The sequence below is a fragment of the Aricia agestis genome, chromosome 6, assembly GCF_905147365.1.
Source record: "Aricia agestis chromosome 6, ilAriAges1.1, whole genome shotgun sequence".
Taxonomy (NCBI): Eukaryota; Metazoa; Arthropoda; class Insecta; order Lepidoptera; family Lycaenidae; genus Aricia; species Aricia agestis.
This window is the reverse complement of record NC_056411.1, coordinates 511,643-522,117: the sequence shown is the minus strand read 5'-3', so window position 1 is coordinate 522,117 and position 10,475 is coordinate 511,643. Positions and strand designations below refer to the sequence as shown.

Sequence of the window (10,475 nt, the reverse complement as noted above, 5' to 3'; positions counted from 1 at the left end):
AGACAGATACCTTTGATCAATACACTGTCGTTTGATGAGTGATTTTGCGAAAATCCTTTTATTATTTTAAAATATTATACATATAATTGGTACTTAGCGTACCAAGGTAGAAATTTGGTTACGGGATCCAAGTAATCGAAGGAACTCCTCAAAATTTAAATGGAAACATTCAACAACAACCTTCAGAATCAGCTGAAACCTCAACTATTAATTCTGCATACAATCCTCATACTTTTGAAGTCGGTAACAGCTAAGAATCGTGAATTCCATGACAAAATACTTTGGGACTGGTAGCTTAGTTCATTTAATAATATTCTACCTTCTATAATATTCAAATTATAGAAGGTAGAAAAACCGATAAAGGTCGGACCTTTGTCGGTTTTTGACGCATATCAAAAGAGTCAAATAGGCAAGTAAACAAAATCAAGTAAAAGTTTGGTATTCGACGTCCATGTGTGGAAGATCGTAATTTGCCTTTATTTGCTTGTTTCTGTATGTGTTACCGTTAATATGCGTAAACCAGTTAGACTGCAGATTAACAAGGTATCCTGCAGATTATCTGGGTGAGTTAAAGTGCAAAAAGTTTATTCTATTCTCAAATTAACGAGGTAATCTGCAGAATACCTAGGTAATATGCGGATTAACGACCATGCATACGATAAATTGCATAAAGCAGGTTCTTGTTTGAATAAAACATGTTATTTAGCTTTAGATAATTATCCATATTATAAACTCAAAAGTGTGTATATCTGTCTGTATTTAGTTTAAAATTAGTAATCATGCACACAGGCAAGTGATACAACTTCCAGAAAGGTTTTTTTTTTGTATTCTCTCAATAAAACTCCATGGAAAGTTTCAGTAAGGCGTTTCCTACTTCACTGAATCGACCGACTAGACTCCTTGATTGCACTGAATTTTACTTAGACTTTGAATAGACTTTGGATTTTACCAAATAGAATATTGATGCTAATTTTTTTTTACAATAACTTTGTTTTTCCGATATTTACTTGAAATATTGGCCATGCTTATTTTTTTTAATTCGCTGTGAAAGTGGCAGCGCTGAAAGAACATTTTTTTTGTTTGGACAAGCGCCCCGTCTAGAATTTATCCACACAATTGTGAAAAAAAGTTACTCTTTCAGCGCTGCTACTTTTACGGTGAACTTTATATAGGGGACCCATAAACAGTACATACCCTAAAGTATTATCAGTTATCACTTAGCTTTGATACACCCTGTATAGGAATGAAATATACAAATTTTATCTACAATGTTACTCCACTGATAAAATATAATCGGCCAAGTGCGAGTTGGACTCGTGCACGAAGGGTTCCGTACCATTATAGAGCAAAAATAGTAAAAAATTGTGTTTTTTGTATGGGAGCCCTTAATTATTTATTTTATTTAAATTTTATTATCCTACTAATATTATAAAGGTGAAAGTTTGTATGGATGTATGGATGTTTTTTACTCTTTCACGCAAAAACTACTGAACGGATTTTAATAAAACTTTACAATAATATAGCTTACGAGCTTTTGCCCGCGGCTTATTATTGTATACAAACTTTCATCCCCTATTTGAACCCCTTGGGGTTGGAATTTATCAATATCCTTTCTTAGCGGATGCCTACGTCATAACATCTACGTGCATGCCAAAATTCAGCCCGATCTGTCCAGTGGTTTGGGCTGTGCGTTGATAGATCACTATGTCAATCAGTCAGTCACCTTTGAGTTTTATATATACAGTGTGTAACAAAAATAAGTGATAATACTTTAGGGTGTGTACGTGTTCCTTGTAGAGATTTCACTGTGAAAGTAGCAGCTCTGAAAGACGAAAAAATTTTTCACTTTTGTATGGGCAAGGGTCACGAGTTTCCTCATACAAAAGTAAAAAAAATTTTTCGTCTTTCATCGCTGCTACTTTCACAGTGAACTCTCTACAAGGAACACGTACACACCCTAAAGTATTATCACTTATTTTTGTTACACCCTGTATAGATACATCAACAAAGACTACAATTTTAACCGACTTTCAAAATGGGGGAGGTGTTATGTTCGTTTTCTTATGTTCAACGATTACTCCGCCGTTTGTTAACCGACTTTCAACTTTTTTCTTTTGGTATATAGGGTATCATCCCAATTTGGTATTATATTCATAAAAATGGTGATTTGATGAAGTATCCATAAGTAATCGAGGGAACTCCTCTAAATTTATAGGGAAACATTTGGTGACTTCGGTTTCGTGAGAAGTATTCTAAGCATAATATGCTACCTAAAAATTTTGAAAATCGGTTAATAAACGGCGGAGTAATCGTTTAACATAAGAAAACGAACATAACACCTCCCCCATTTTGAAAGTCGGTTAAAATTGTAGGCTAAGTGTTATTCTGATGTATAAGCTATATTATTGTAAAGTTTCATTAAAATCCATTCAGTAGTTTTTGCGTGAAAGAGTAACAAACATCCATACATCCATACATCCAAACAAACTTTCGCCTTTATAATATTATAAATATATATTAAATACATCCAAACAAACTTTCGCCTTTATAATATTAGTAGGAAGTAGGATAATTTTGCCAAATGCAACAAATAGCCAATAGCAAATACCAATAGCCATGTGAAGTGCCACCATAACTCATAACAAGCGCGATGCTAAAATGTTCGAAGTATAGTCAACGTACACTTCTCATTTTTAAAAAGATCTAAGTTCATTAAAAATTACGCGTATTACACTACCACAGAGGTACACAGTTCTAAATACGTTTAACACAAAAACAGATTTCTTATTTAAATAACATTATTATAATTATATATTTCAAAGTCATGTGCACCAGCACCAGCAGTCAGCACATAGATAATCCCTTATAAACTGGTGCTTGTATTTATTGCGACTTTAAATCAATAATACTTAGTTAATTGGGCTAATGTTTTTTTGATAGGTTAGGTGTCTTTGATTAGTTAATTAAGTGTTTACCATATTAGCCAACTTGGATTTTAACACGTTTACTAGAGCGCGGCGCGCGAGCGTTTTTGAGCATGTAACAGGCAAAATTAATATTTTTCGTATTCCAAAAAAAATATTTTAATTATATTATTAAGTAAGTACTTACTTACTTAATATTATTGTTTAATCAAAATCTTATCAAAGGGTTCCTTTTTCCTATCGCCACCTTTTGACAGTATTTTCAGTTTTGCTCCTAAATCACTAACCTTAACCTAACCAAAATAAATAAAATACAGACTGCACTGGTCCACGACTGTGAGCAAGACCCACTTCGTCTTGAGGATCTATCTAACTGACAATAAGTTTCAATTTCACTTTATTTATGATCTTTTACTTTGTTAATACGCACTTTACGCAGATTGAGATACGCAGTACTGACCATGTTTGTTGGCACTAGGCTTTAGTATATTTTAACAAGAATAGTAATAAGATTATGTGGGCCGATCCCGGCGGCACTGCAATGCCGGGCCAACCCGTGACGGGAGTGGAGCGAGCCCCGAACATCCCGTCGTGGTACAAAAATCAGTTTAATATACTGGTCCCGCAGTGCGGGAACTTTCAGATATTAAGCTGAAAAGAACAGATACTACACTTTGATCTTAGCCAAAAGGCCGAGAAGCGATACCAGTCACCTCTCTGCGGAGCCCTATATACGGGAGGCTCGCGCTTTCGATAGCGCGATCTAGACATCTGTCTGCGGGGACGTAGCGACATCTATCGTAAAAACTATTATGCTCGCCGTCAAGCTCTGATGTCTTTTGTAGTTAGAAGAGCCGCATGAAATATTACATCGAGCCATTTGATAAAGCCTATCACGAGAGGTTAATTTTTATTTTTATTTTCATAAAAATATTATTACTTAATGAGCTAAGCATACTATAATGAAGCAGTTTCAATGCTTTGAATTCGCTAAAACACGAAATGATTTGTCTTGTCAGACTTTTCACTTGGATGCTTGGATCGATGGATGGACAACAAAACGATTTTATAAGGGACCCGCTTCTGCTATTGAGTAGTATTGAGGTACTAAACTCGAAAAATCATCCTAATAATCGCCAACGTCCATACCACGTTGAATACACCGGTTCTCGTCCGATCACCGAAGTTAAGCAACGTCGGGCGCGGTTAGTACTTGGATGGGTGACCGCCTGGGAATACCGCGTGATGTTGGCTTTTTCGTATTTTGTATACCATTTACCATTATAGTTTAATATTTTTTAATATTTTATCTTTGACATATTCCCCAATTTTAGTCCCATCTTCCTATAAAGATGAACTATGATTATACTAAAATCGATGTTTAGGTGTTTTCTTCGGAAATTTACGGTGTCCAGCAGCTGGGAGTTGGGAGTTGGGACGGAAGGTACTCGTCCTTCAAATCCTATCATTGCTATTAAAACTGCTTTATCCTTTTTTTAAACTTTAAACAATTAAAATGACCATGGCGCTCGTGGCCAACGAGTTGCTGACCTTCATCCAGACGTTCGGACCGAACGCGAACATGCCATCGCAACGGAGGAATGGATCATGTAACCGAAAGAAGCGTGTAGGAAATCATCACCGGATGTGATGTGATGCTCTGCAGCCTCCTACAGCTCTTTAAGGACATCACTCACATCAGGTTCCTGAAAGAAGAGTTCGCCGAAGTTCGAGGTAGACTGCAGGCATCTGCGTAGTGAACTATTGCAATTCGCAATTAATTAATGTTAATTCAATAATATGTAGGTCATCTAATGTATCAACATTCAATATCACCCGTCGCCGAGGGGCACAGGCGATCACGCAGGCAGGCCGCAGGACAAAAACCGAAAGGACCGAAAGTGCGATGCAAGATGATGACGGGTTCAGTAAAGTCGAGAGGAAGAAGAAGAAACCCGTCGTCCGTAAACATCGCGGCACCGCACCCGAAGGACCCGAGCAGCTGTTGAGCCGTGAGACTCCTGCGACGACGCTCAGGTATGTGTTCAGGCTGCACTGGTCCACGACCGTGAGCAAGATTCACTTCGTCTTGAGGATCGAGAGCAGAGAGAAAAAGTGAATTTTAGCACCTTTACGGTGAATGGTGATTGAAAAGGAGGAGTTATGGCGGTTGAAGTCATCTACAGGAGATTCCAAGGACGACTTCCAAACATTGGTCGCGACTCGCGCCCCACGTCGAATAATTAATATTATACTTATGTACTTATATTAGTCTGTAAGATAAAAGGTTAGATGTGGGCCAAGATGCCTGCAATAAATAGTGAACTAAAATTAATAAATGAAAAGACATTTAATTAAGTAGGTTATTTTTAATGACAATCATTATTAATACTCGTATCCTGATAACATTATCACGTTAAGAAAATTTTGTAACAAATACTTATAATAATATTATTATATTTACTGCTTGCTTGACTTATGTACTTAGGTACTTGCAAGTATTTGGTAGTATCATAGACATTAGACTGGCGAGTCGCGCCTCGGGCGCCGGGCGCGGGGTTGCAACTTGCAAGTTGCGACTCGCAAACACGACGAGCCCCGTAAGTCACCCTGAAAATACTTGCATAGGAATTCAATCTGTAAATGTATAAGAATGAGGAGCAAAATCGTGTAAGTAAATAAATAAAAATACTTTAAAGTACGAAGTATTTTTACTCATAAATGCGATTGTGTTTCTTATTCCTATTAAGATGTAGATTACTAGATTGTTTTCCTATGTAAGTATTTTCATGTTTTGTGTTTCAAGTTCGCGCCTGAGCACGTACTTTTATACTTGCAACTTGCAAGTATTTTCTGCTCGTACCAGGGCGCCGTACTTTGAAGTGAAAACCTGGTATTATGGTGCGCTTATACGGGCAACTAAAATTGCTCAAATTCAGTCAATTCTCGTCAACTTTGACGTCAGACTACATCAAGCAATTTGCGGCAACAATCAGCAATATTGCGCAATACAATATTGAGTGATGTGGCTATCGTATATTTTCTGAGCGATATGACATTGAGCGATACGAAATAAATTGCTCCATATTGCTCCACTAATTGCTCCAGATTGCTCCATTCGTGTCGCCGAGCAAATACTTCGTGTAAGCGCTTCTTAAAAATCTGGTAAGTAGTGTAATTATTATTAAGTAATTAATACGTCTCAATAATCTCATCCCCCTGGACTAACATAAATTATTAATTATGTTTATAATACATTTAATTTTTTATTTAATAAGCCTTACGACGAACGCAAGGCAACAAAAATATGAGAAGACTCATTTGAGTGTTCCCCTCCACGGAAATCTTTAGTAAAAGGCGAAAGATTTATACGTTTTGAAGGGAAACCAGAGTTGTTTGGTATTCGGTGGCGACGGTTTTGTCTGTGGCTGACGACACTTCGATACTTTGTATATGACGCGGGTCGGCGCCATCTATCGAGGCACGAGTCTAACTCGTGAGTGGCTGGTCCAGGTGGCGACTGTTCGAGTTTAAAAATAAAATTTCGTTATTTCTGTTTTCCTTCGACAGGATTTTATCTAATCGATATCATTGTTGATTGGACGATTTTATTTTAAAGAGTGCCAAACCGCCAAATTGGCACTGCCAATCTAAAGAGACGGTAAATGGATAAACTACATATTATTTTCAAAAAACTTCAAAAACTGAGCATTTGTAAATTATTTTCTGTATTTTTTTTATCATATGTTTTCAAGCAAAACTAGTACCGCGCTTTAAAGAATTATTATGTACTATGAAGGCAGAGTAGACAGAATGATAGAGTATGCCGACTTAGAACTGATGTTGAAATTTTTAAATTTGGCGTATTATGACGAAAATCGTCGCTAGGGTTGTTAACTTGTTACCTACGAATTTAAAACTATGACATATTCGCTGGACGTGTTCCTCTTTGGTCGTATTGTTGTTTGTGTTTTAGCACATGAGATTAAAATTGTCAGAATCCAATTTTGAAATCTTTATTTTAAATATTTAAAAATAAATTAAATCAGCCAGCGCGAGGCACATTCCGTTTATAATCCTAGTGAAACCCGACGAATTTGACAGATATTGAAACATGTCCGTCTCTTTGCAGTCGAACTACTAGTCGTTATGTCTATTGTGATGAAGGGGACGGCGCGTACGCAGTCCCCACTACCAAAAATAACGCGTCCGAGTTATCCGCATTAGGGATAATCGCAGAGGTCAACCCGACCGCAGTGCAATGGAAGGGCCTCGCTCTGGGGGAACCGCCTTCTTGATCACGGTATCCCCTACGCCAGGTAAGTATGCTTTCTCCGACGAACCGCGCGTTAGTCATTGTCCGGGCCGCGTTTTCGATAGCGCGATGTAGAAATACGCCACAATCTGAGAGTGACCTCTAGTAGGAGAATCCGAAAACATGTTCGCTTACTATAACTCGTCGCTAACAGTTACCGAAAGAGGGCTTTGTTATAAATAGAAGGATTGAGCTACAGGTAACAGGAAAGCACAATTCGAGCTTACGTATAAGCCCTGCGTCTAATACGATGAAAAACAAAACAAAACAGCGATCAATTATTTGATGATAACATAATATTGCAGTTTGCAGTCAAAATGGGGTGGAAGAAAAGAGTAAAATAAAAGCATATTATTACAACCATAATATGAGGCGTTAGCGTCACTATAATATGTGCACAAAATTCGTAACTCACGCGAATTTAGAATTATTTCATGTTAGCAATGTCCCCCGAACTGAATCTCCAAGTATAATAAGTAACATACATAACATAGTATAGGCATTCTATGCAAGCCTTAGGCTTATGGCATGAACCTCTCTAAAGAAAAATATGGTCATTCACTTAGATTAGAGATCGAGATTGATTTCACGGGATGTTATACTATACTTATAATAAAATCGTAGGGGTAAAATTTTTGTACATTGAAAATAATCTTGAAAAAACGATTTAGGGGCATGTTAGAAGAGTAATAGAACTTTTAACATTATAACTGTTTTTAAAATTTTTGTTTCTCTGTCTGTTTGTCTGTTTGTCTGTTTGCACAGGATAATCTCTGAATCCGTTGGACCGATTTCAATGAAATTTGGCATGACCTTACATCCCTGGTCAACGTCCTTAATACTTTTTTTAACCGACATTCAAAAAAGGAGGAGTTAATGTTTACTTTGCTGTTTGTGGTCAGAATTTTAAAATTATTTTTTTGTTCTTGTTTTGTTTGTATCAAAACGATAAGTATCTGAGGTTCAAGTTTCCTGGGTCTTTAATGTAAATTAAAAATTTCGTGTGTAATATAGATCCAAATAAAATAGTCGTAGATGGGTGTTCAATTTTCTAAATCTCGATTTTATGAGACTGCCAAGGATGCCGCGCTGAGATTGAGAAGGAAACCTGACTACGATCTGTGTCCTGTTTCATTCGTTAAGCGTATTTTGAGAGAGGATACGATTGAAATATGGGACAGGAGATACGAAGTGGGAGGGACGGCCAGAGTTACGAAGCTCTTCTTCCCAAGCGCTGCTGCTGCATACAAAATAGTCAAAAAGATAGACATCACACCACACACCACACCACACAAATTCTGACTGGACACGGTGGATTCGCCTTCTACTTGCACAGATTCAAGCTGAAGGAGGATCCGTCGTGCCTGTGTCAGCCAGGAGTTGAGGAGACGGTTTCTCACCTGTTACTCGAGTGTCCAATTTTTGCTAGCAATAGATATGATATTGAGCAAAAATTGGGCACATCGATGACGGGTGAGAATCTGCCTGCCATCCTGGGGGGTAAAAAGAGAGATTTGTTCCTCTCTTTTTGTAAGAGGATAGTGTGTGTAACAAACAAAAGAAATTCTAGTAAATTATTGTGATTGTTAAGCTGTGATATTAGGGTAGTTGAATGTTGTGCCGTATTTTATATTTATTGTTTTTAATTTTGACATTTTTAAATAGTAATTTTTATCGGAACGGAATTATTGAATCGTCGTATTGTAGTCAACTTTTGAAATTTTTATAAGTTTGTATGTTAAGAACTTTTATGTAGTATGTTATAATAATTGAATATTTTATGGTATAATAAGTAAGTATATAAAGATAAAAGATGACAACAAGCCCTGACAACGTTAGGGAGACAAGAAAAAAAAACTCGATTTTAATAACATACATTCACGCGGACGAAGTTGCGGGCAACAGCTAGTCAATAATAATATTGTACTGAACTTATTTGTGTTATTGTCATATCACTAATCATTAACTGACAATAAGTTTCAATTTCACTTTATTTATGATCTTTTACTTTGTTAATACGCACTTTACGCAGATTGAGATACGCATTACTGACCATGTTTGTTGGCACTAGGCTTTAGTATATTTTAACAAGAATAGTAATAAGATTATGTGGGCCGATCCCGGCGGCACTGCAATGCCGGGCCAACCCGTGACGGGAGTGGAGCGAGCCCCGAACATCCCGTCGTGGTACAAAAATCAGTTTAATATACTGGTCCCGCAGTGCGGGAACTTTCAGATATTAAGCTGAAAAGAACAGATACTACACTTTGATCTTAGCCAAAAGGCCGAGAAGCGATACCAGTCACCTCTCTGCGGAGCCCTATATACGGGAGGCTCGCGCTTTCGATAGCGCGATCTAGACATCTGTCTGCGGGGACGTAGCGACATCTATCGTAAAAACTATTATGCTCGCCGTCAAGCTCTGATGTCTTTTGTAGTTAGAAGAGCCGCATGAAATATTACATCGAGCCATTTGATAAAGCCTATCACGAGAGGTTAATTTTTATTTTTATTTTCATAAAAATATTATTACTTAATGAGCTAAGCATACTATAATGAAGCAGTTTCAATGCTTTGAATTCGCTAAAACACGAAATGATTTGTCTTGTCAGACTTTTCACTTGGATGCTTGGATCGATGGATGGACAACAAAACGATTTTATAAGGGACCCGCTTCTGCTATTGAGTAGTATTGAGGTACTAAACTCGAAAAATCATCCTAATAATCGCCAACGTCCATACCACGTTGAATACACCGGTTCTCGTCCGATCACCGAAGTTAAGCAACGTCGGGCGCGGTTAGTACTTGGATGGGTGACCGCCTGGGAATACCGCGTGATGTTGGCTTTTTCGTATTTTGTATACCATTTACCATTATAGTTTAATATTTTATCTTTGACATATTCCCCACTTTTAGTCCCATCTTCCTATAAAGATGAACTATGATTATACTAAAATCGATGTTTAGGTGTTTTCTTCGGAAATTTACGGTGTCCAGCAGCTGGGAGTTGGGAGTTGGGACGGAAGATACTCGTCCTTCAAATCCTATCATTGCTATTAAAACTGCTTTATCCTTTTTTTAAACTTTAAACAATTAAAATGACCATGGCGCTCGTGGCCAACGAGTTGCTGACCTTCATCCAGACGTTCGGACCGAACGCGAACATGCCATCGCAACGGAGGAATGGATCATGTAACCGAAAGAAGCGTGTAGGAAATCATCACCGGATGTGATG

General features: G+C 37.5%; 6 non-coding genes across 6 annotated transcripts; 2 read left to right on the top strand and 4 right to left on the bottom strand.

The window, feature by feature from the left end:
* Positions 1–3,435: 3,435 nt before the first annotated feature.
* LOC121728481 lies at positions 3,436–3,628 on the bottom strand. The gene has a single exon (XR_006035818.1). It is a non-coding gene; the product is annotated as a U2 spliceosomal RNA (small nuclear RNA).
* A 431-nt stretch (positions 3,629–4,059) lies between these two features.
* LOC121728489 lies at positions 4,060–4,178 on the top strand. The gene has a single exon (XR_006035826.1). It is a non-coding gene; the product is annotated as a 5S ribosomal RNA (ribosomal RNA).
* A 2,023-nt stretch (positions 4,179–6,201) lies between these two features.
* On the bottom strand, positions 6,202–6,319 carry LOC121728487. The gene has a single exon (XR_006035824.1). It is a non-coding gene; the product is annotated as a U5 spliceosomal RNA (small nuclear RNA).
* Positions 6,320–7,089: 770 nt separating this feature from the next.
* LOC121728478 lies at positions 7,090–7,251 on the bottom strand. Its single transcript, XR_006035815.1, has one exon. It is a non-coding gene; the product is annotated as a U1 spliceosomal RNA (small nuclear RNA).
* Positions 7,252–9,343: 2,092 nt separating this feature from the next.
* Positions 9,344–9,536, bottom strand: LOC121728480. The gene has a single exon (XR_006035817.1). It is a non-coding gene; the product is annotated as a U2 spliceosomal RNA (small nuclear RNA).
* A 431-nt stretch (positions 9,537–9,967) lies between these two features.
* LOC121728485 lies at positions 9,968–10,086 on the top strand. The gene has a single exon (XR_006035822.1). It is a non-coding gene; the product is annotated as a 5S ribosomal RNA (ribosomal RNA).
* Positions 10,087–10,475: the final 389 nt, after the last annotated feature.